Source organism: Anser brachyrhynchus (assembly GCF_964034855.1).
Source record: "Anser brachyrhynchus genome assembly, chromosome: 20".
Classification (NCBI taxonomy): Eukaryota; Metazoa; Chordata; class Aves; order Anseriformes; family Anatidae; genus Anser; species Anser brachyrhynchus.
In genome coordinates, this window is record NC_137713.1 from 11,528,809 (window position 1) to 11,550,907 (window position 22,099).

The following is a 22,099-nucleotide window of genomic DNA, read 5'->3' on the forward strand; positions in this document are numbered from 1 at the left end:
TGACAGCCGGGGCCACATCAGCACGACCGGGCTGGGCGGTCTGGACCTGCGGGGCAGTGCTGGCTGCCACCTGGGGATTGCTGTGACTCATTGACACTTGTTAATCAGTACAGAGTTTCCCCTGCAGGAACGGTGAGCTCATGTCCCTCCCTGGGCACTGCCACCACTGGGACCTGCTGGAGGCAATGGTGGCACTGGTTCTCCGAGGTGCTGCTCCTACCAGGGGACGGACAGATGGACAGACGGATGGACGGCAGCCAGGGGAAGCAGACATGCGTGTGCGGGGAGGAATGTTTGCTCTGAGCGGGTCCAGCCCCTGTGCTATTTCTGGTCCCAAGAGGCCCTGAGGGAGGGCTGTTTATCAGGGATAGACTGTACCAGATTGACTTGGCACCTTTAAAAAAATCAACAAAGCTCTTTTTTTTTTTTTTTTTTTTAAAGACAAGGTAATTGCTAGGAAGGCTGGAGAAGGAGGCGGGTGACACGGGATCAACTGGGCTATAAGGGAGAGGACGGACTGTGCTGGTGCAGCAGGCCAGGCAACTAGCAGACACAGCACGGTTTTGGGGCAAGATCATCTGGATCTCTGGGGAACAAGAGGCACAGCAAGGGACATAAGGGTCAGGAGGCCTCGGGACAGCAGCGGGTGAATGGCATTGAGGACTGGAGTAAGGGAAAGTGGGTGCAGTGTGATGCTGCAGGAAGGTTTTGTGCTTAGGGCTGATCATGGGGGCCACTTTGTAAGATAAGGCTTTGGTGGAAGTCCCCAGGAGAAAGGCATTCTGCAGATGTCAAGATGTCACCCTAAGCCAGCAACAATGGGTGGCCATGTCACAAGGATCAAAGGGTCAAAAGGATCCCAGGGTCACAGAAGTCAAGATCCTCAGATCAAGGAGCTGGGATGCTTGGGGTTGGGACCTCCCACCTCTGTGCTGGTGTTCGTCGCCCACATGCCCTCTTCTGGGAAGCACAGACCAGTGGTGGATCTGTGCACGGGTGTCCGCGCACTTCCCTGAGGTCCTGGAGGCTGCCCATCGTCTCATGGCCATCTCCTGTCCAGGCATATGCTGAGGTGATGCTGGCGGTAGGGACATCTTGGACACGTGGAGGAGGGGACACAGTCTGCACGGAGCGACTGAGCGGTGTCAGGGAATGGAAGCCGTCTGTAAGTGTCGGGGATGCCCGAGATGGAGAGCAGGCACCTTTCAGGTGTCCATGTGGGACTGGAGGTGCCACTGGATGCAAGCTGGACCCATGGAGGATGCACACTGGGTGTCCTGAGCACATGGTGGTGTCAAGGCAGGTGGGACTGCTCTCAAGTCATGGGGAGACCCCGGCAGCAGGAGACACCTTTACCCCATTCAAGGAAGCTGGAACGACCCACCATGCTGCTGGTAGCACAGGAGGATGCAAGGCACAAGCAGGAGCTGCAGGGCTACAAGCTCTGGGTGTTATCAGCCACAGGACACACTTGGGCTCAAGCCTGGGGTGTTCTCCTAGCTGGGGAATGGGGCCAGCAGTGGCTTAGGGCTGGGGACAGGGATGGCAGTGGCGATGGTGATGGCTCTTGGCAACGCGTCTGCAGGGGCAGGGCTGGGATGGAGTGCTGGGTGCTAGCCTTGGCCACGCCAGGGCTTTCCACATGCGCAGCCATGGCCCAGGGGGACACACAGGGAGCACAGCCACCCCCGCCGGGGCAGTGCATGGCGGGGCAAGAGCTTGCACAAGGCGGGCGCTGCCGCGGCCAGCGACTCCTTCCAGGAAGGCTGGCCCATGCAGCTCTCCAGGACTTGCTCTCTGGCACCAGGAGCCAACTTCTAGGAACTCCTGGCTGCCTGGGAAAGCAGCGGCCGCCCGCGTGTCTCCAGCCTTATAAGGAGTTTGTCCTGCACGGCTGCACTGCTCCGGCCTCCTCCAAGCACCGCAGGCACCCTGCAGGCACGCAGCGCCGAGCAGGCAGCCCTGCAGGGAGCAGAGGTGGGGCAAGGCAGGGTGGCACCCGGGGACCCCGTGGCACCCAGGTTTCAGAGGCAGTGGGGGGGTGGCAAAGAGCCTGGGCAGGTTTGAGGGCTCTCAGGAGCTGAGTGCCAGCAGAAGATGCTGAGGTGCTTCACCATGGCACCTCCCCTGAGCACACAGCCTGGCTGCACAGCGCGAGGGCACCCGTGTACCAGTGTATGAGCACACGCAGATTGCGTGCACGCATCACTGTGCCCCCTTCTCTGCACACACGTGTGTGCGTGAACAGAGCCCCCTTGGTGCGAGCTTGTCTCGGTGGCCCTGGGAGGTGTGTGTGACCCGTGCCCATGTTAACAAGCACGGCCCCAGCCATGTCACTCCCAGAAGAAATCTCAGGGCTTGCCAAGGGACACGGCTTCCTCCAATTGTCCCTGAGCAGTGGTGCCTGGGCTGGCACAGGGCTGTGACTCACCCATGGCCTTGGCACCGGGGTGACCATGGTCAGCATTGTGCTAGGTGGGGCGTTGAGATAAGGGACCCAGACACAAATAACAGCAGAGCCAAGGTCGCCAAGGCACCAGGACAGGAGGTTTCAGGACATGCACCTTCCGGAGGGACACCTTGTCCCTAACAGGGGGTCACAGCCAGGGGTGCTGCCTGTGAGGTCCACCATGTCCTGCTGCTGTCGCAGGGCACAGGGGCACCCTGTTGTGGTGACCCCATGTCCTGCTGGTGCTGTAGCCTGTGAAGCAGGGCTAGTGGTCAGCAGTGAGATGCAACACTGTGGACATCACCCAGCACCAGAGATAGCATGGAGGGGGCTCAGTCCTTTCCATCCATAAGGTCACAGAGGACCAGGAGGCCATGCTGGGGCCCCGTTGGGAACCACTGCCAGCCCCACGGGCAGACAGTCCCACTGGCATGGCCCTTCGGGAGCAAGGAGCTACAGCACCAGGCTCTACCCCTGAGGGCCAGAGCATTGAGTTCTGCCTTGATGTGAACTAGAGGAATGGCCCCAGGGGCTGTACTCCATGCCCTGCCCGAGCTGCTGGCCAGGGAAGAGGACATTGCCAGGTGCAAGCCTCTAGGGCAGTGGAAAGCCCAGGGCAGGGCATGGTGTAAGGAGCCCAGCCAGCACAGACCACATCTTGCCCAGGACTGTGCCTGTTTGGAGGCACGCCTCATGGAAATGTGTCCTCTGGGGCTCCGGGCTCAGTTTCTCACAAGCCTTGTACATTTTTCAAGGCTACTTTGATTTTTGATCAGCAGCTGGCAAAATATTGAAAAATATTTTAATGAATACTATGCAGTGTTTATCTTTATAAATGAGCATCTAGTTCGTCAGACTTACTCATGACTCTCTCCTTTAAATAACATCCTAAATGTCACTGCAAAGTTTCTCTCTGGTTCTCCTGGTGGGATTTTCCTTGACCGTGACCAAGAGCCCAAAGGGCAGCAGCAGCTCTCCTGGTACTGCTTTGCAGCACTGATTTGGCAGAGGCCAGGGATTCAAATGTTGTGTAGCTGTACCCCTCAGCAAGCAACCCACAGGGCCTTGATATAGTATTTTCCAGGCTTCCCAGCTGCTCATTGCCTACATCCCTCTTCAGTATCTAGAACGTGCCCCTTAGCACCAGCTCTCATCTCAGCCCAACCTCTACTTGCTGCCAGGGGTCTGGAGATGGCCCCATGGGGCTTGGCACACTTCGGGCATCGCATCCCTTCTCATCTCATCCCATCCCATCCCGTCCCATCCCATCCCATCCCATCCCATCCCATCCCATATCTTCCTGTCCCTTCCCATCCCATCCCTCCCTATCCCATCCCATTCTGGCAGGCAACATTGGAGAGTTTCTTATCAAGGAACAACAACTGATAGTTACAGCAGCTCCTGGCCAGGGAGAGCTTCCCGCACAGCCTTCCATGGGCTCTGCTGCCCATCCCATTCTCTTCCAGGCAGCTGTCTCTCCAAGGCTGCAATCCCCCAGGGTGCCCTCATACAGATAATGGCTCCTAATCCCATTGCCCAGACCTGCTGCCCCAAAATCAGCTCCACCAAAAGCCTGTTGAGAATCAAGCTCATGGTTCTGCCTGTGGTGTGTCTGCAGGGTGAATAAACAGCCCTAGTGCAAGGGGAAGGGCTGGGGCAGGGCAGGGAGGCTTTGGGCTGCAGGGCCTCCTGAGGTGAGAAGAGCTTCAGGAAGGAGGAGGGTGGGTTGAAGGCCCCCAGTGGGGCCATGCATCACCCCATTTCCCCACAGGGCACAGGCAAGAAGGAGGAGAGGCTCCCATGCAGCTTCTCCTGGCCCAGGGAAAGCTCACGCCAGGCTGTCTCTGACCAAGCAGAGCCCAGCTCACAGCTGGGATCCCAGGATCTACAGCCACCATGGGGTGCTGAGGGGCACCAGAAAGCTGCCAGGGGCTCGCAGCACCATGGGGAGGGGATGGGGTGGGCACAGGGCTGCCTGGCACCATCAGAGAGGGACTGTGGCCTCCTCACTGGGCAGGGAAGGGGTCCCTGTAGCTGGGGCAGCACCAGCGCTCAGGTCCCCTGAGCAGCCTGCGATTGAGAGCCATGAAGGTGCCAGAGCAGAGGAGCCACGTTCTGCCCAGGCACCGCCTGCACGTTTGCTCTGTCCTCCCTCCCTGCTCACAGAATCCCTGCCTTTTGGACATGCAAGGGGCTTTGGCTGGAGTCCAGTGGTCCTGGGCTCCCCAGGACATCAGACACCAAGGCTGCCACCCAGTGTGCCCTCAAGATCATCTCTACCCTGGTGTCATGCTGCCCATGAACAAGGGTTGTCCCCTCACTCCATAGGCAAGAGGATGGCCTGGCACCGTCACAGGGGCACCACTGCCTCAGTTTCCCCCACCTTCCAACACATTCATGACCCGTGGGCAGATGGGGTACCACGGCTTGTGTGGCCCAAGCAGAGCAGGGCTGGGGGTGCTGGCTGCCGTAGCCCAGAACCTTGCATTTCCCTAGGGACCTCCCTGGGCTCTGCCTGAACAAGCCCACCGCCGTGCTGCATCGCCTCTCATCCCCGCTCCCCCAGGCCTGCGGCACTCCCAGCGCCTGCGCAGCTGCTGGCGTGGCCCAGACAGGCCCTGCTGCAGGGGAACGGGGGTCAGGGGCCAGGCAGACATCTGGAGGGGGGCGCAGCCCTGCCCATTCCCCCACAGAGGGGACGGCAGCACTCGGGGCTGGGGCGGTCCCCAGGGGCACCCAGTCCTCTGCCCGGGGGGCTGCGCAGGGTGGGGGTGCTGACAGCATCCCTCGGCTGCTGGGGGCCCCCAGCGGCGCTGCACATCTGGCTCGCCGGCCGCCCGCACATCTGGAGGCACTCAGGCAGACCCCGGCAGCTGCCTGGAGCGGGAGGACAGGAGCTGGCGGCGGATGGAGGAGGCTTGGGGGGCTGGCTGAGGAGGGTCGGGCAGAGCGGCACACCTCCCCTTGTCTTGCTGGACCTTGGTGTTAGCACTGGACATCCCGAGGGGCCTCCTCTGCTCTGTCCTTTCCCTGGGATTCCTGTGTGCTCCCAAGCAAGGAGCCAGGAGGATCTCAGGCAGGCTTTGGAGCATCTCCTGCAGATGGCCACCCCTCTGTGAGGAGGTGAATTAGGCCACCAGCAACGGAAGACACATGTCCCAGCCCCTCTCTGTCCCCAGACACATGTCCCCAGCCCCAGCAACTGGCCCAGCACTGGAGGTCTCGCTGTCCCCACAAGCCACGAGGTCCAGGAAGACAAGAAGTAGGTCCCTACCCCTTCCAGCTTGGCCAAGCCTTGCTGTCCACCTCTCCAGGATGAGTCCCCACTCCTCTGCCACACCAGTGGAGAGCGCTAGCACTGCCCGCCGTCCCTCTTAGGTCCACCTGCCTCTCCCCCTGGCCAATACCCCTGGGTCAGGGCTTTCCCAGAGCAGGGGGAGATGCAGCCCCCAGAGCAGGTAACAGCTGGGTGCCCGGCTGGAGGCTGGCCCTGCCTGGCAGTTCTTACCCGTGCTATGAAAATCACTGCAAAAGCACTGGCTACATTCACATGGAGGTGAAACCCATCCTGGTCTTGCTGCTGAGCAAGCTCAGGCCAGCCTGTTCTGTCCCTGGAGCAGGAGAGACAAAAGCCCATTGTTTCCCCACCAGGCACCCCCCACCAGGCTTCCCAAAGCACTGGCCCGGAGGACAGCTTCGCCCACCCAGTCCATCCTCATCCTGCTCCCCACCACCAGTGCTCAGCTCTGACCACAGTGGGAAATGAGGCAGGGCAGAGCAGAGCAATGGCACCAGGAAGAGGCACCCAGCCACACCTCCAAAGCTGGCCTGTCTTCCTCAGAGCAAAGGGGCTTGATCTGCATGGTTTCTCCATGCCAGTCAGGCTGATTTCTCCCAGCCTACCAGCCCAGGGAGACTTCCACTGGTGGAGCCTGGGCTGCCTGCTGCAGCAGCTGGGCCTCCTCCAGAGCATCCTCTGAGGACCAGCTGGGCAGCACCCACAGCTGCCCACCCACAAGCCTCCAAGTGAAGAGGAGAGAGGGAGTGGTGTCCCAGTGTCAGAAGAGAAAACATCAATAATGAGGCATCAGTAGCTCATAAAGGAAAAGCAAGGCTGTTCTCAATTAATTCAGATCTAGATTAAGCAAGAGAGGTGAGCAACAGCGTGGGCTGAACCCATATAAAGTTATTTGCTCAAATAGGTTGAAAAAAAAAATAAACTAAAAGAAGAAAAAAAAAAAAGAAAGAAAGGAAGAAGAAATACCATATTCAGGTCTGGTTTGTTTATTCCGAAATAGAGAAAATTAAAACATAAGCACTAGGACAAAATATGCCAGCTCTAAATTCTGCCTTAGATGATGATTTTATTAGCAAAGAATCTGGATCTCAAGTTATGTCTCAAAACAACACAAAACCAGATGCAGAGGTCAGTACTCTCCTGCCTAATAACAATGCTTTCAGTGACATCCTTAAGGAAGAGATGGACTCATCAGTACTGCAAGAGACATTTCAAATAAATTTGGACAGCAAAGAAGACAGCAAAATTTTGCTATTAGAATCTGCAATTTGAGACAGAGCATAATGAAAGCTCTGTTCCAAATGCAATCCCATGACATCACTAAGACTCAACAATTAACTTCAGCTGCTTCTCAAGTAGTTTAAAAAATGAAGATAAAGTCATAACTCATCAAATAAAATCATCCCATAAGAAAAATCTGTGCTATCCTGAAAAAAATAGGTGTTTGAAGACTCAACATAAAGCCATTTCCAAAGGGAATAACAGCAAAACTAGTAGGAAATAAAGAACAATGTAGAAGTTATACAAGTTGAAGTGTTCACGACAGAGCTAAGACTAATGTCATAAAAATAAAACTATTGCAGCAGAATCAAGTCCTACGGACAAAACACTTCGCTACCAACCAAAGATATCTTGAAAGTCAGCAGGCAGGAACAGATTCAAATTTTCCAAACCTGGAAGGGACTACCAATTCCAGAGAACAATCTGGATACAACAGTGTTGTCCACGTTAAAAATACTTAATATATTCAAAAAAAAGAAAAAAAAAAAAGACTGACACAAAAAATGGTTAAGATATCCTGCATTAAAAACGAGTGCTGAGGGGCACAAGGACCAGATGTCATCTGTTGTTTGGCTTAAAATCTTCTCTTCGTTACACCCAAGACAAGCAAAACTTCCCTTTAAAGGCAAGAACAGCCCTATGAGGGGGAGCTGCCAAGGGGCACACAGAAGGTAAGAGCTAACTATGAGGAATGAAAGTGCACAGGGAAAGGTCTGCCTCACCAGGTGTCCCCAGCTGCTGAGCGGCTACGACTGCTCTGACAGGAGCTAGGCCCACATAGGCAGGCACAGATATCTCACAGGGAGCAAAACTGGAGACAAGTGAATGAGACACCCCACACATCATCCACAGATCGACTTCTGGTCACTCAACAAGTACAACGTGTGGATGCTGCATGAGTGTTTCCTCCAGCACCATTCCTACGGACACGGCAGGCACTGCAGGCACATCAGCGGTACTGTAGTTGCTTCGAGCAAGACAGGTCTCTTACCCAAAGCCGCAATCTAGACATGGCTCATGTCTGGCAGACTGTCTCCCAAGAGGACTTCTTGGCTTTGCTTACTGTTATTTGTCCTGGAGCAAAAGTTGATGAGGTTCCACCATGAAAAACGCCACTGACAGTCCCTGCTCATTACCGGTATTTAAGATCTCATAGCAACATGCCAGTATTGGAGATTATTACGCCCTTTTGCAGTTCAAACTAGACAAATATGGTACTGGAGCTATTTGGAAGGGGCACAGTGGGAGCAGAATGGAGCCTCCAATACCATGGGGAACCCTCTCTTATCTTTAAAGAAAGCTACAAATTAATGGCATTTGGCAGTTGAGTGTGCTTATCAGCAACACTGATGGTAAAAAGAAACTCCTTTAACTCTTGAAAGCCAAACTCAAGTGAAAAAAAAAAAAGGTTCAGACAGTTTCTTCTTGTGGTCTCATGCTGTTGATGTGGGAGTATGAATGCCAACATATCTGAGTTGGTTGGATGGGATGACCAAGAAATGTCATCATGACCCAAGGGCAGGTGGTTGCAGCACATTTGCACTTAAACAGCAAGAACTGAAGGACAGAAAAGCACAGCACTGAAGTCTTTGTGTTTAGGGAATGTTCAGGGAATCCCAAAGAAAGTACAAGGCTGGTGCCAGCTGAGTGGATAGGAGGGAATGAGAGAGGAGGAAACTGAAGGACATGGAGGAGCTCACAGCCATGGAGGAGTTCCTGACTGCTGCTCACCCTCGTTTCAGGGTGACCAGGGGAAGGTACAGGGGGTAGAAGCCATGGGCAGGCTCCTTTCTCTGCTGCATCACACTCCCAGCTGTGGGTTTGCTTTGTGGGTTTGGTTTCCTCTCCCATCGAGGAGCCTCCAGCCCACATGAGACCATGACCCAGAGCCTGCTCCCCACAGCTCCCCAGAGGGGTGACCACAGATTTTTAGAGGAAATCGCAGTCAAAGCTTGGTCCCTGCCTGCTGGCCCGGCCTGAGAGACTCGAGCAGGGAGGTGAAGACTGCATTAGCAAATATTGTGGCTTTGTTTGTGGTGCTGGAGCTCGGCAATCAGGAAGCAGCTCATCCTTCTCGGGACACAGCCTCTCAGCCCTCTAGGTCTAGGGACTTGCTGCTCTCCCCCACTTCCACCCCATGTGCCAGTGGCCTGGCTCTGATCCTGCCTTCTCTAATAGGAATATAAATTCCATGACAACATTTTCCTACCTTCAAAACACCCACATTTTGCTGGGGGATGCAATGAGAGCACAGAAGATGCGCAATAACCACTAGAAGATGTGCAATAGCCACTTGATGTGGTTGCTTGACTGCCTGGAGACAACCAGGCTGCTGATGAGCATTGTTGAGCAGGAGCCAATGGCACAGCACTGTTATTTTGCTCACGGTCTTTCGGATGCACCAAATTTATGTCCATAAGATTTCATTTTATGCAGCTCAAACAACTTCAGGCGTGACACCACTGCCCTGCTACCATCATGACCAGGAACTATCTTTTGGCTTAAGATCTTCTGCCGGAAAGGCAGCCAGTCTGCCTGCCAAGCTATCAAGGAGAATTCAACCTTTGCTCTCTGTAATTTGTTCCAGCAGTCGGTGTTGAGATATGCGCCGGTCCACATTTGAGGAAATCTAGCTTTAATGTCCAGCCTTTCATTCTCACTATTTTAATTTCTCTGCTACATAAAAGCACTCGCAAGTGCTTACTTTTTGTTTTGTTTTTTTGCAAAGAAGCTAGCCTTCTGAAATCACGCGCATGTGTGTGCTCCTCATGCCTTCATAATTAGTGGAACAAATTCAGGCAAATTTGACAGGCAGCTAGTGGCCTTAGGAGCCGTGTTTTAAGGATGTTTAAAAGTCAGATAAACATGTGGGAGGAGATAAACTCTGCTGGTTTCCCCCTCTCCGTGTAAGAAATCAGAAAATGCCTTTGGGCAAGAATGTGGAAAAAACTTCTCTTGGTGCCCACACATCTGTAGAGAAAGAGGATTTGGGAGGGGACCCATTACTCAGACCTCCATTATCTCAGTTAAAATATTGACCCACCAGGAGACACCCCCTTGGCGCCCATGCAGGGAACAGGATGTCCACCCCACGAGCTCCTTATCTCTGGTAACGAACCCTCCTGTGGTCTCACATCCACAAGACCATGCTTCCCAGCGCTTGGTCTCCTGGACCTTGCTGTCATGAGGATATCAGTGCCTGGAGATGAGCGGAGACCTCTGAACCTGGCATGCACAGCACTCGGATGCCCTCCCCTCCCTCTAGATCTGTGTGCATCACACTGATTTTGCAAAGGGAATTTTCCAGGATAAACAGCTGAGATGAACTAATGGAAATCTGTGGCTTGTTAACCCTCGTTAAAGCCACTGGCAAAAGCATGGGACTCTGCGTTTCGGCAGGGGCAGCCTGGGTCAGGTTTAACGAGGGCTGCGGCAGCGGCACCCGATGGATGCTGCTGGGCAGGAGGCGCGGGTGCCGTGCTGGGGCTGCGCAGGTGACGGCGGCAGTGGTGCTTGCAGGGCTGGACAGCCTGTTCTCCAGTCTCTCAGCCCAATTAACATCACCTCGGAGAATGAGGTCATTGTAGCAGGCCAGACAGTCTGGGAAAACACTTTCACAGCTCCAGGAGGATTTCCTCTTTCCTCTTTTCAATTGTTCCTCTGTGCTGCCTCGCTCCGCTCCCCCTCCCCATCCGTGTCCTCAGGCCTCCTTTGCACTTGGGCAGAGGCAGTGTGCTGGGTGCAGCTCACCCGTCCCTTCGGGAGCAATCACTGCCTGCAGGAGCAGCTCAGGTGCTGGGGGAGACCCTGGTCTCTGCAGTGGGTTCTGCTCTGCCTGTGCTGTCATGTGAAGGAGGTGGCTGCAGAGCTGCTCCCAGCTGCCTCTGGTCAGCCCCAGCAAGCTCGTCCTCCCCGGGACTGGTGGGAAGTGACAGGACCAGTAGCTCTGTCCTCATCCTCCTCATGGTCACACATGTAGGGCAAAGACAACAGCTCAGCATGACAGGGAGGAGGGTTTCTATATGTTGTCACCAAGCACATGGAAGACCCCTACAATGGATGTATTCAGAGTAAATATTTATCTGAAAACATCTTGCCACAGCATCTGCAAGGATTGCACCGAGGCTGCCTCCGCTTCCTCACTGCAGCTCTCACATCCCAAGGTGCCACATCTGGCGGTGTGCCCCACGGCCTACCCATGGGTCCCCCCTCCCCGCTCCTTCTGTGGGTCCCTCCTGCCCTGCTATCACAGCCGCCCCTGCCCTCCAGGTCCCCGTGTGGCCGCCCAGCTGATGGCACTGGTAATGCTGCCCTGCCACTGGTGTCCCTCTGTGCCCCAGCGTGCTCCTGCACCACCCCGGGCCCTCCCTGCTTCCCCGGGGCCCCCTGGCAGGACCCAAGAGCCACTTTTGTGCTCAGTAGTGGCCACCAAATCCTTCACCGAGCTCCTGTGCAGCACCGCGTGGCTGCCCAATGCTCCCAGGGAAGGCTCCCTCTGCCCCCAGTGCTTGACAAAGTTCTGCCTGCCCCTGCCCACAGTGCCATCACCCCAACACGGGGATCGGCTCTGCCTCTCCAGATGTCAGCTGCTGCCTGTGAAGAAAGCTCTCAGGGCTGCTCCAAGGGAGGTAAACACCACGCTGAGGCTGTGATGGGCCCTCTCCTGGCCTCGGTGCCTCGCACACATCAGTGCCTGCAGATGCAGAGCACAGGGACTGCGCTGGGTGCTGGTTTTGGCTTCACGACCCAGAGTTTTCCCAAGATGTCTGTGCACATCTCTGCTGCACCCCTTCTACCACAAGCCGGCAGGGCCTGAGGACTTAGCAGCCATCTCCAGTCCAGTTTGCTCCCGATTTCCCCGCCTACAAACTCATCCAACATCCACAGTCTTCAGCTTGCTGGGGAAGCAGACAGCATTTTGGAAGCAGAACCAGCGGCGTGGCAAGGGGCTGGCTCAGGCAGAGCGGGATTGAACGGTGCCGGAGCAGGGCTGGATGGTTCACAGCACCATCCCCAGCGCTGCCCAGAGCCCAGGCGAGCAGCCTGCCTCGCCCAGCACCCAGCCCTGCCCACATCCCTGCCCCTGGCCTCGCACCCACAGGCAGCAGGAGCCTGCGGGCCACAGCTCTGCCTGCATCGCATGGCATTTTTTCAGCAGCATTGCTCTCCAAGTCTTGTCTTGGACGTCAAGGGTCTTGTTCTGAGCCCCCCAGCTTTGGGCTGCTCTCCTCTGAGCTGCTCAGGTGCCGCGTGGCCTCCGCGGTGCTTGAGGAGCCCAGAGAATGAAGAAGGGGGGCCCAGCGCACGGCCCAGCCCCACACCACGTAGCGTGGCTGGATTTGGGGCACAGGAAGGATGTTTGGAGAGCTCATGTGTCTGTGGCTCTCCAAGGGATCACACTCTAGCTTTGGGCCCCCACTTCATTCAGGCAGGGCAGCATCCAGCATGGCCAAGACACCAAGAGGAGCCCTCAGGACTCATGGGCTGAGGTGGCCTTGATGTTCCTGGGCCAGGCCGGCCTTGGAGGGAAAACATGCCCCAGAGCCACCCAGAGCTCCCAGAGTATTCAGGGACAGGACATCTGCACATTCTCTTTTCCAAAGCAGCTTCCAGACTTGTCTGTGGTTCCACCATGCCCCAGGCACTTAGACTCACAAGCCTTCCTATCCCTTCTGCATCACAATGTTTATTCCCACCAGTGCTCACCATCTCTCCACACCTCAAAAAGTGCTCCCAGATGCAGCATCGCTCTCCCCTCAAGCTCGCCGCCTGCCCTCTGCTCAGAGGCCGCGTTCCAGCGCGCGTCTGCCAGGCTGCCTTTAGACATGACCTCAGGCCAGCGTGCAACATGCTCCAGAGGTGCCTGTTTTCTTCTGGGGAGAATCCACAGAGCAACTCGGACACAGGGATACACAAACCCGTCTGATATGTTCAAAGAATTACTGAGCATCTGCAAAGAGACCGAAAGAAAAACAAACATGCGGATGAAAGGATTCCTGTGACATGACAAAGAGGGAAAAAAAGGAGAGAGGGATGAATAAGGCCACCCAGACAGGTCCTGGGCTTTTGGGAAGCCCACCATCCTCTCTAGGAGGGCTACCTCAGCACCTGCACCATGGCCAGAGACTGTCACCACCTGCGTGTCCCCTCTGCCTCTCTGCTGCGAAGCACGCATCCCGACAAGACATCGGTGCAATTCCATCCTCGCGGAGCTCCTTTCTGCAATGCAGGGACATTGCTCCCTACCTCCCTGACCTCTGCCCTGGCCATGCAGGGTGGTTGATGGCTCTACGGCTAAGAAATGTGCCTCGAATCGCATCCTGTTGCTTTTGCACCCTCCCCAGAAACTCCTCTCTCCTTTACCAAGGAGTATGAAACATGCACCTCAGCAGACTTTTCTTACTGTCCGTGGCACCAGCCATCAGTGACATCCATCCATCTTCCAGTCTTCCACAGCTTGCTCCATTGACATTCAGAAGTCCCCTAGCTATTGTTCAACAGCTCCTTTTTCCTGTCACAATAGCAAGCAGATGTTTTCATCCATTAAAAAAAAATAAATAAATAAAAGAAGGCCGCCCATGGTCTTCCAGAATAACCAGAGGAGCTGCAGTTCTAGCTATACCCAAGGGGTATAGCCTCCTCTTGCAGAGCCCAGATGCTGTCTTCAGGTGGGGATGGGTCTTCTTGGTGTCACCTACTGCCAGGTGTCCTTAGCTCTGGGATGCAAAGTTACGGCCCTGCTTTGGGGCTCAGAGATGCTGGCCACTGTTGCAAGGGTCAGGCTCATGGCAGGAGACGTCTGTCTCACCAAAGGATGGGGGATGACGGAGGATTACACCCTTGGACCAAGCAGCATTGCTGCAGCCAGGCGCTGACCACTGGCACAGAAAGGTGCCTGCGCTGCCACGGCCAGCGCTGCCTTCACGGCGGGAAGCTGTGATGGGCACTGCCGGCTCACGGGCGGTACACAGAGCCCTGCTGCATGAAGGATGCGGTGGTGCAGCACTGGCAGCGTGCTGGGAACTGTCTCAAGCAGAGGAGAGTCTTAATGCTGCACGGGGCTGAGCAGGGAGCTGAGCCAGCGGGAAGTGGGCTGCTACCAGCATCGGCTTTTGCCCTGCGCTGCCTCGGTGTGTGGCTGGACAAGGGGGTGCAGGCAGATGGGAAGCAGAGCTCTGCAGAGAAGGTAGGAAGGCAGAGCCTTCAGTGGCTTTAACCTTTGGACTGATTCTGCTGGCTTATAAAACAAACCAGGTCCAGGTCCAGCCACTGCTTGAAGCACGGCTGGACAACAGGTCCCACTCTGATCGGCACTCATGGCAGAGCTTGGCCCCAGGGGCTGTCCAAGGGAGAAAGGAGGAGACCCCCTGGCAGGGAACCTGTGCCCACCACATGTCCTCTCCACAGGGGCCCTTGGGTGCCCCTGTCCTTATCCCTGCCCCTCCTTTTCTCCCACCATGGCCATCCCCCGACACATCAGCCAAAGCCTTGCAGCAGCTGAGCCTCATTGCAGCTGTTTTGGTGGGTGCTACTTGTCCCTGTGAAGGTGACACCACCTGGGCACAGCACAGCCTCTCCGCAGGGCTCCCGGAGGACCCTCATCCCTGGGAAAGGTGGGATGGGGAGGAGATGTGGCCTGATGTCGCACCATCAGCCGGTGCCAGCACTGGGCGCCCCGAGCACGGCAGCTTATAGGGACAGGCAGCCAGGCACGGGCAACATGAGATGCAGATTGAAGCTCTTCTGGGGCTGCACAGCCATCAGTGCTCCCAGATCCCAGGCCGAGCTCTCGAGTCAGTGAGTGCCAGGACCATTAATAGTGCAGTGACAGTGTTTAAATTGGAGCTGCCACTGCCGCAGACACAATAACTCCTCATGCCCGAGGAACTGAATAGCAATGGCCCCGTGCTGCATTCTCCTTCACCCTTCGTGGAGCGAATGAGGGGAAAGGGCTCAAACCCAATGTCTCAGGCTGTGGTGCACCCTGCCCTCACCAGGACCATCCCTGTAGTGGTGACCTGTACCAGTTCCTGTGAGTCCAAAAGCTGGAGCCCCTTCTGCAGAGCTTCAGGGCTGCGCTGTGACTTATTGTCGAGTGTTTACTGTCATTGCCGGGGAGACATTAGTTCAGATTATGTCAAAACAAAGTTATTCCAAGCTCAATCCTAGAGAAAAATATTATTGTAAGCAGTGATTGGCGAGGGGCGGTGTGTCCACCGCCAGCAATCCCAAAGCCCACGGGGTGGGGGGAGATAGGATCTTTGTTTTCAAGCCAGGCTCCCAGCCAAGAGCAGCCAAAGCCGAGGTAGAAGGGAGATTTTGTGAGGCAGCCAGCAATTCAGGTCAAAGCTTCATCTTCTCCAGAAAAAAAAAAAAATCCTTTAAACTGTAAAGAGAAAGTCCTGTTCCAGCTCCAGCCTTAGCCAGAGAGCATATGTGCCATATTGTCCAGGAATTGAATGTAAGGAATCCAGATATGCCATGTTATCCAAGAATCACATGTAGGAAATCCAGGAGTGACTTGTTATCTAGGAATCACATGCTGGGAAGCCAGACACAGCCTGTTAGACAGGGCTTGTATGCAAGGAATCCAGATGTGGCACATCAGCCGGGGGCAGGGCGCGAGGATCCAGATGTGCTGCATTCCCCCAGAGCTGTGCGCGGGGATGGGGAGCAGGCAAACACGTGCAGGCTGCACCCTGTGCGGAAGCGCAGGTACCCAGCTGGCTCCTGCCTTAGCTCAGAAACAGACAAATGCAAAAAGCAGCCTCAAAAGCAGGGGCTGAGCCGAGCCAGTCACGAGCTAGTAGTGTGGGGGGCCAGACTGCAGCTGGGCAGAGAAGAACAAGCTAGGAGAGGAGGATATGTATGTTCTCAAAGCTCCATGGGCTCAGACTCCGGCTCTGGAGTGGGGACGTCATCAGGGAGAAGTGGTGATTCTTTTTGCTGGTGCTAGACGCTGACCCTAGAGCCACCAAACAGCATCCAGGAGCAGGAGAGACCTTAAGGGTTGGTCCAGACTTGGCAGATGGAAGGAGATGCACCATGGAGAACACACAAGGGTATGAGTGAGCCTTGAGAGGGGCAAATAAGGACAGCAAAACGCAGGCAAAGTCTCAGGAGACATTCCCAGACGGTGAGATAGAGTGGGCAGTGGACACCTCTTCCCGGGGCTGGCAGGGCTGGGTGGGAGTGATGGAGCCGGCTCCCTGGGGAGGACAGGGACAGGGCTCAGAGCAGGGTGCCCAGCCCCAGGGAGCTGGAGGTGTTTCCCAACCCATCACCCCTCATCCCACCGCAGGGCAGCACCCAGGACGTGGGCACTGCAGGAGGCTCTGTCTCCAAAAGTAAACCAGCAGGGATGCTGCCACCACCCCAGTATCCCAGGAGCTCTTTCCTGATCCCACTGAGAAGTCCTGGGTGATGCTGGGTGAAAGGAGATCTTCCCCTACACGTCTCCATGACATGGAGGGGGGCACCTCTGCAGGGCCACCCATCACAGCCACAGCTGCCAAGCCCCACTCCACCGCCAGCTTGCAAGGTGTGCACAGCATCACGGAGCCAGGCCGGCCACCTCCTGGCCTTCAGGACAAAGCCTGGAGCTGCTCCTTACAGCCCCCTCTCCAAAGCTGTGACCTTCCCATAACAGTGCCCTACAGGGCTCAGGTGCACTGTTGTGACCAAATCCCCTCCTGCCCATGGTGTGCTTTCTTCTCAGCTTCTTCTCACAGCATCTATTTTTGTTCCCCCCTACCCACCTCCCACTGAACCTGTGCCAAAGAAATAAAGCACAGGGCAGCTCTGGGCACTGGCCAAAGCAAGAGCTGTGCAAATGGCACCAGGCAAAGTGCCCAGTATTATTCTGGCACTGATACAGCCCCTTTAGAGACTGGCCAGGGCCCTCCCCATCCCCAGAGCTCCAGGAAGGGGCACCCAGAGACTGGCCCCAGTCATGGCGATGCTCAGACCCAGCATCCTGCAAGCACATCTCTTCTGCTCCTGTTCCTGCCATGCTAAAAAGTCTCCTGGTGACACAGGCATTTGGGCTCAGACGGGCTAGAAGGCAGGAGAGAGGGAGAGGCCCATTCCCTTCCGCAGCCAGGTGGCTGCACACTGGTAACCAAAGGCTGTCCTCAGGGCCATGGGGCAGAGCATGAGGGGTCTGTTTGGCTACATTAAATCTCACGTACGCTGTCCCCAGCCTTGTCTGCCACTTGTCATTATCATGTTTGGTGGCTCATATCTCTGTATCCCACAGCATCCTCCATTCCTCTTCACTGTCTTGTCCATCTCCTGTAACTTCTCCAGTGCTCTGCAGATGATGTGCTCTGCAGGTGGCTGCTGCTCTTTGCTGCTGGACCTGGACTCTCTCTCTTGTGAGCACTCTGCCCTTCTGCTGGGCTGGATGCCCCCTGCCCCAGGGAAAAGCCCTTTACCCCAGTGAAGCTGCTCTATCACCTCTCGGCAGCCCTTCACTGCTGGGAAGGAAGGGGACACGTGCAGGCACTTGCTCCTGCTCTAGGAACTGCTGATCCTTCTGGACCCCCTGGAGCTGCTCTCAGAAATGTGATGGAGCTGTGGCTTGTGAGCAGACACCGTGCCCTGCCCAGAGAATGGAGCTTCCTCCTCGTCTCTGCAGCTCCTGGCCTTGCACCCAGCCAAAGCAATCCTGTCCTCACCCCGCTCCCCAGCCCGGGTACCAGTGCTGGCACTCGTTCTCTCATGTGCCTGCACCCCCGTCCGTGTAAGCCATAACAGCAGAGAGGTGACAACTGGTGATCCATCCTCTCAAGGACCTGAGACACGGGTTTGTGTCCTCCCAGCCCCAGGAGCTGCAACATGGTCCCAGATCCTGCAGATCATTCACAGCATCACCTCCATGTCTCCCACCCTGGTGCTAGCATCACAGCCTGTAGCCCTGAGGTGGATCAGAAACCCCCTTCCAACAAGAATCTGTGCACACCATGAGCACGCCAGCTGGTTCCTCACAAGGGCTGCGAAGGAACAGGATGCACACCATGATTTCTCCTACAAGCTGGCCCAAAGCCTGGCCTGCAGGACGGCTTTGTGCTGCTGCGCCAAAGCTCCAGGCAGCAGCAAATCCTCCCCCCATCCAAAAAGCTCCTCCAGTGTCCAGTGGCCCTTGAGGAGTGGGAAACTGCAGCTTGTTTCAAGGCTGAGTTTGTCTAAATGAGGCTTCCAGCCAGTTGACCATAACATACATTTGTCAATGCTCCTGAAAGCCTCCCCCACCAGGAAACATCTTTATGTTCAAGTACCTATAAAAATGGTCATGTCACCTCCCAGCATTCTCTTAGCAAGTGGCACAAGCTGAGCCCGGTGCAGCTCGTTTCCCAGCCCCTAGGACCAGGGGACCACAATGAGTGGACACCAAGTCCGGTTGCAGTCCCCCCTCCTCAGCCTTCAAACTCCAGCTCCTGGCAGGTCTCCAAGGGCTCAATATTGTCATGTCTTTCCAAGACTTGTTCAATGTCAGTGTCAGCATTTCAGGGACTCTTCCAGCAGTTCATTCTTGGCTCAAGGGTATAAGTTAACCGGGCCTGTTGGTCTGAAGTTGCACAGCCTTCTCCATCACAGATGTAAATATTTTAGCCCCCACAGGGGTGAACGCTTCTTTATGCTTCGACCCAAGCACAGGCTGGAGTCATCTGTTGCATTCTTCTGGTTTTGCTTCTTACCGTTTGACTCCATGTGTTTTGCACAGGGCTGAGATTGGGGGTTGGCTTGGTTTGGTCATCTTTAACGTACATTTCTAGACTTCTCACTGACATTAGCCAGTGAAAGCTCATTGATTTATTTGGTTTCCCCCTCTACTACCTGTACAGTTTAACCAGCAGTTCTTTAGGTCACTGCAGGCCTCCCTTCTCCCCACCCTTCCGGACAGTGCCAGCTTCTCCATCCCATGGGCTAGACCCAGTTTTGGACACATTCCATCTGTCCGGTGCAGCAGTGCCTGGCTCAGCAGGAAGCCTGCTCCGTGCAGGAGGAGATGTCTCCTGCCTGCTCTACACGAGCAGTGGCAGGACAGGGGGGAGCACCCCACAGGCTCTGCTTGAAGCACTAACCCTGGAAATTTCCTCGCCACTCCTACAACTCCTGGGCAGTAGTAGGGCCATGACCAATTTTTAGGGGTCTTGAGAAACTGAATCATGCAATTTTGGTGCTCAGTAACAGCTGGAGGAAGTGACCCCCCCGTGTCTGCTCACAACCTGCCAGAACCCTTCCCAAGGAAGGAGAGAGCTCGAGCCATGGCCCACCTCGTCTGATCACACCTCCCCAGCAGGATGGAGCAGCCCGGCCTGGAGGTCTTCACCTTTCCGAGGTTCTCACCAGCTGGCATTGTCCCACAGACCAGGAGATGCCACCAAGGTCTCTTTTCTCCTCTGATGGCCACTGCTCCACGCTGCCAGCTCTCCCACCAGCTGACTGGGGCTGCTCGGCATGAGTCACCCCTCCAAAAGGCATGGTAGAAGCAAAACAGAGAGGATGAGGAAGAGAAAAAAGCACGTTACCCTCTCTGGGCAGGGACATGGGCCTTTACTCAGCTGCCTTCCCTCCATGCCAACCTCTGGCCAGGCTCACACCTGGTTCCCACCTGCAACACACCTCAGGGCACTGCGGTCCTCCCCCCAGTCACTGCCACCCCAGTTACACATCCAAACCACCGCTGACAGCTTTTTCCTTGGGAGAATTATTTTGGTCTATGAAATCATGGCTTTAGGGCATTGCTGGGATGTCCTTGAATGAGTCCCAGCTTTTGCTAACGCCTCCCACTCTAAATTTACAGTCCCAGTCAGTCATGCCAGCGATTGTTTCACATTTTAGAAAATTGACCTTTCAGATGTCCAAATAAACACGTTGTTCATTGATGTCTAATGTGAGCACAGCCACGCTGCTCTCCGGTGCCTACAGATCCCCACGCCTGAGAGCAGCAATTAACTCGTCATTAGTGGAGCAGAGTCTGCTCACTCATCACCCTGACAGTGTCCAGAGCTTTCCGCCATGACCAGCTCTTATCTGCAGTTTTTAGAGACTCTCAAAAAGTCACATTATTGGCTGCAGAAGATATCCGCCGAGTGTCTACCAGGCGTCTCCAGGCAAAGAATTCTTTCCCCCCACGAGCCTTTCCTGCAGGCTGGAACCGCGTTTCTTCCACACGCTCCTGCCTCTAACAAAGCAGCTCTGCTGCCTCCAGGTGCCAGAGCCATCGTCGGGCCGTGGTAGTGCCTGTTCCTCTCGGCCCCTGTTCGGCGAGCAGTGTGCCTCCCCGCAGCCGCCCCGTGCCTGGGGTCACGATGCTGATGGATATTTTTATCAGCTGTTCCAGTGCCTGAACAAGCCCTCCAGGCAATAGCACTTCATTTGTTGCTCATCCCATTCCCACCCCCCACCCCCCTCCATGAGGCAATAAAATACTTTACCTTTGTTTTTTGTGTTTGTTTGGGTTTTGGCCATTATTTGCCATGGACTGCTCTGTAAACCCCCCAGATTCCTCCAAAGCCAGACAGGTCCTTTGCCATGTAATCAACAGCCCTGGGGAGCGAGTCCCTCCCATCTGCTTTCATCCCCCAGCACCAGTTTGTTTGCCGTAACTCACACTGTGCCACTACATTTGTATTGTGGGTTGGGTAATAGTATGAGGACACTTCATGTTTCTAAAACCAGTTATTTTTGGGACATGTTTGTAGCAATGCTGCAACCGAGGTCAGCCTTCCAGCCACATGCACACGCCGGCCTCCTGGAGACTGCCCTACCCTGTCCCATCCTATCGGACATGCACTGGCTCCCACCTTCCCAGCCCTGAGCCAAAGGGCTCGTCCCCCCAGTGCCAGTCACCCACAGGGGAACCATCCGGCAGCAGCCGATGTGGGGTGCTGTGCCCACCAGGCTCCCCTCACTCACACGTATGGTCCACGCCAACCTCCCAAGGCCTCCTTTATCTCCCAGGTGGGAGGAAGGAAAGCCCCTTACTTGCAGGAGGAAATCTGGCAGGGTTTGGAAGACAAGTTTATGAGGCCTCCACATGCTCTTGGGCCTTGGTGGTGCTCTGCTAGGTGCTGGGGATGATGCAGGTGGTGCTTGTTGTTGGTCACACCAAGGACCACTGCTGCAGAAAGCCCTTCTAGTACTGCCCCACATTTTCCACCCCCATGTCATCCAATAGCACATTCAGCTGCTCCAGTAGTGGTGGTGTGAACCTGGCTCCAGCATGTTGTACGGATCATCCCATCTCAATGCACCTCCCATGGCATCCAGATGCCTCTGTGGGGACTGACCAGGGCATGGGTACAGTGACCTCTTCTCCCACAGAGCAACCCTTCCAGCATGAGGCCCTACTCCAGGCCAAGCGCTCTGTGCCACGCAGGAGAGGGCCAGGTCCCACCACATCGAAATGGACTCTGCTGAAGGACGTTCCCACAGGCCACAGGCAGAGCCATAGCTTCCCTCAGGCACTCACGGGGTATCTCCTTCACACCAAGGAAAGGGGATGGGAAATGCTGTTGGCTCCCACACAACCCCAGCCTCTTCCAGGGCAGACCCCGGGCCCCAGGGCAGACCCCTTGCCTCGCAGCTCTGCAGCACATCGCGCTGTCAGGCCCAGGACATCGCCGGGCTGGAAGGCAGAGCCCGGGTGCAGAGGACCAGGTGGCAAAGTCTGTCCAGGCCACTTCTGGTAGCAGGCGAAGAGGTCTGGGGGGGCTCGCTGGTCCCTGTGGGTGCAGAGCAGATCATCTCCAGCGTCTGCAGCGCATCCAGCCAGAGCACCACGGGGCCATCACGCCGCGTTTCAGAGGCGCTGTCAGCAGTGACTCATGGAGTGAGAACACACAGTTCTGTGGGACCGGAGAGCCCAGGGAGACAACAACAGTCTGAGATTTATTCCACAAAGCAGCCTGAAAACAAACCCCAGGAATGTTTATTATTTTTCCTATGCAGCGGGGAAATAAAGCACAATTGTCTTGTGCTTGGAAATGCTGGCATCCCCACACACGGCTCCTCCGCGGAGATCGCGGCCACAGCTGGACGCTCCCAGCCCTCAGCCCAGGCTG

At 55.7% G+C, this 22,099-nt stretch overlaps 1 long non-coding RNA gene across 1 annotated transcript; it reads right to left on the minus strand.

The window, feature by feature from the left end:
• Positions 1-6,257: 6,257 nt before the first annotated feature.
• LOC308180602 lies at positions 6,258-20,677 on the minus strand. Its single transcript, XR_013941053.1, has 3 exons — positions 20,471-20,677; positions 19,307-19,501; positions 6,258-12,978 (listed from the first exon to the last, which is right to left on the minus strand). It is a non-coding gene; the product is annotated as an uncharacterized lncRNA (long non-coding RNA).
• Positions 20,678-22,099: the final 1,422 nt, after the last annotated feature.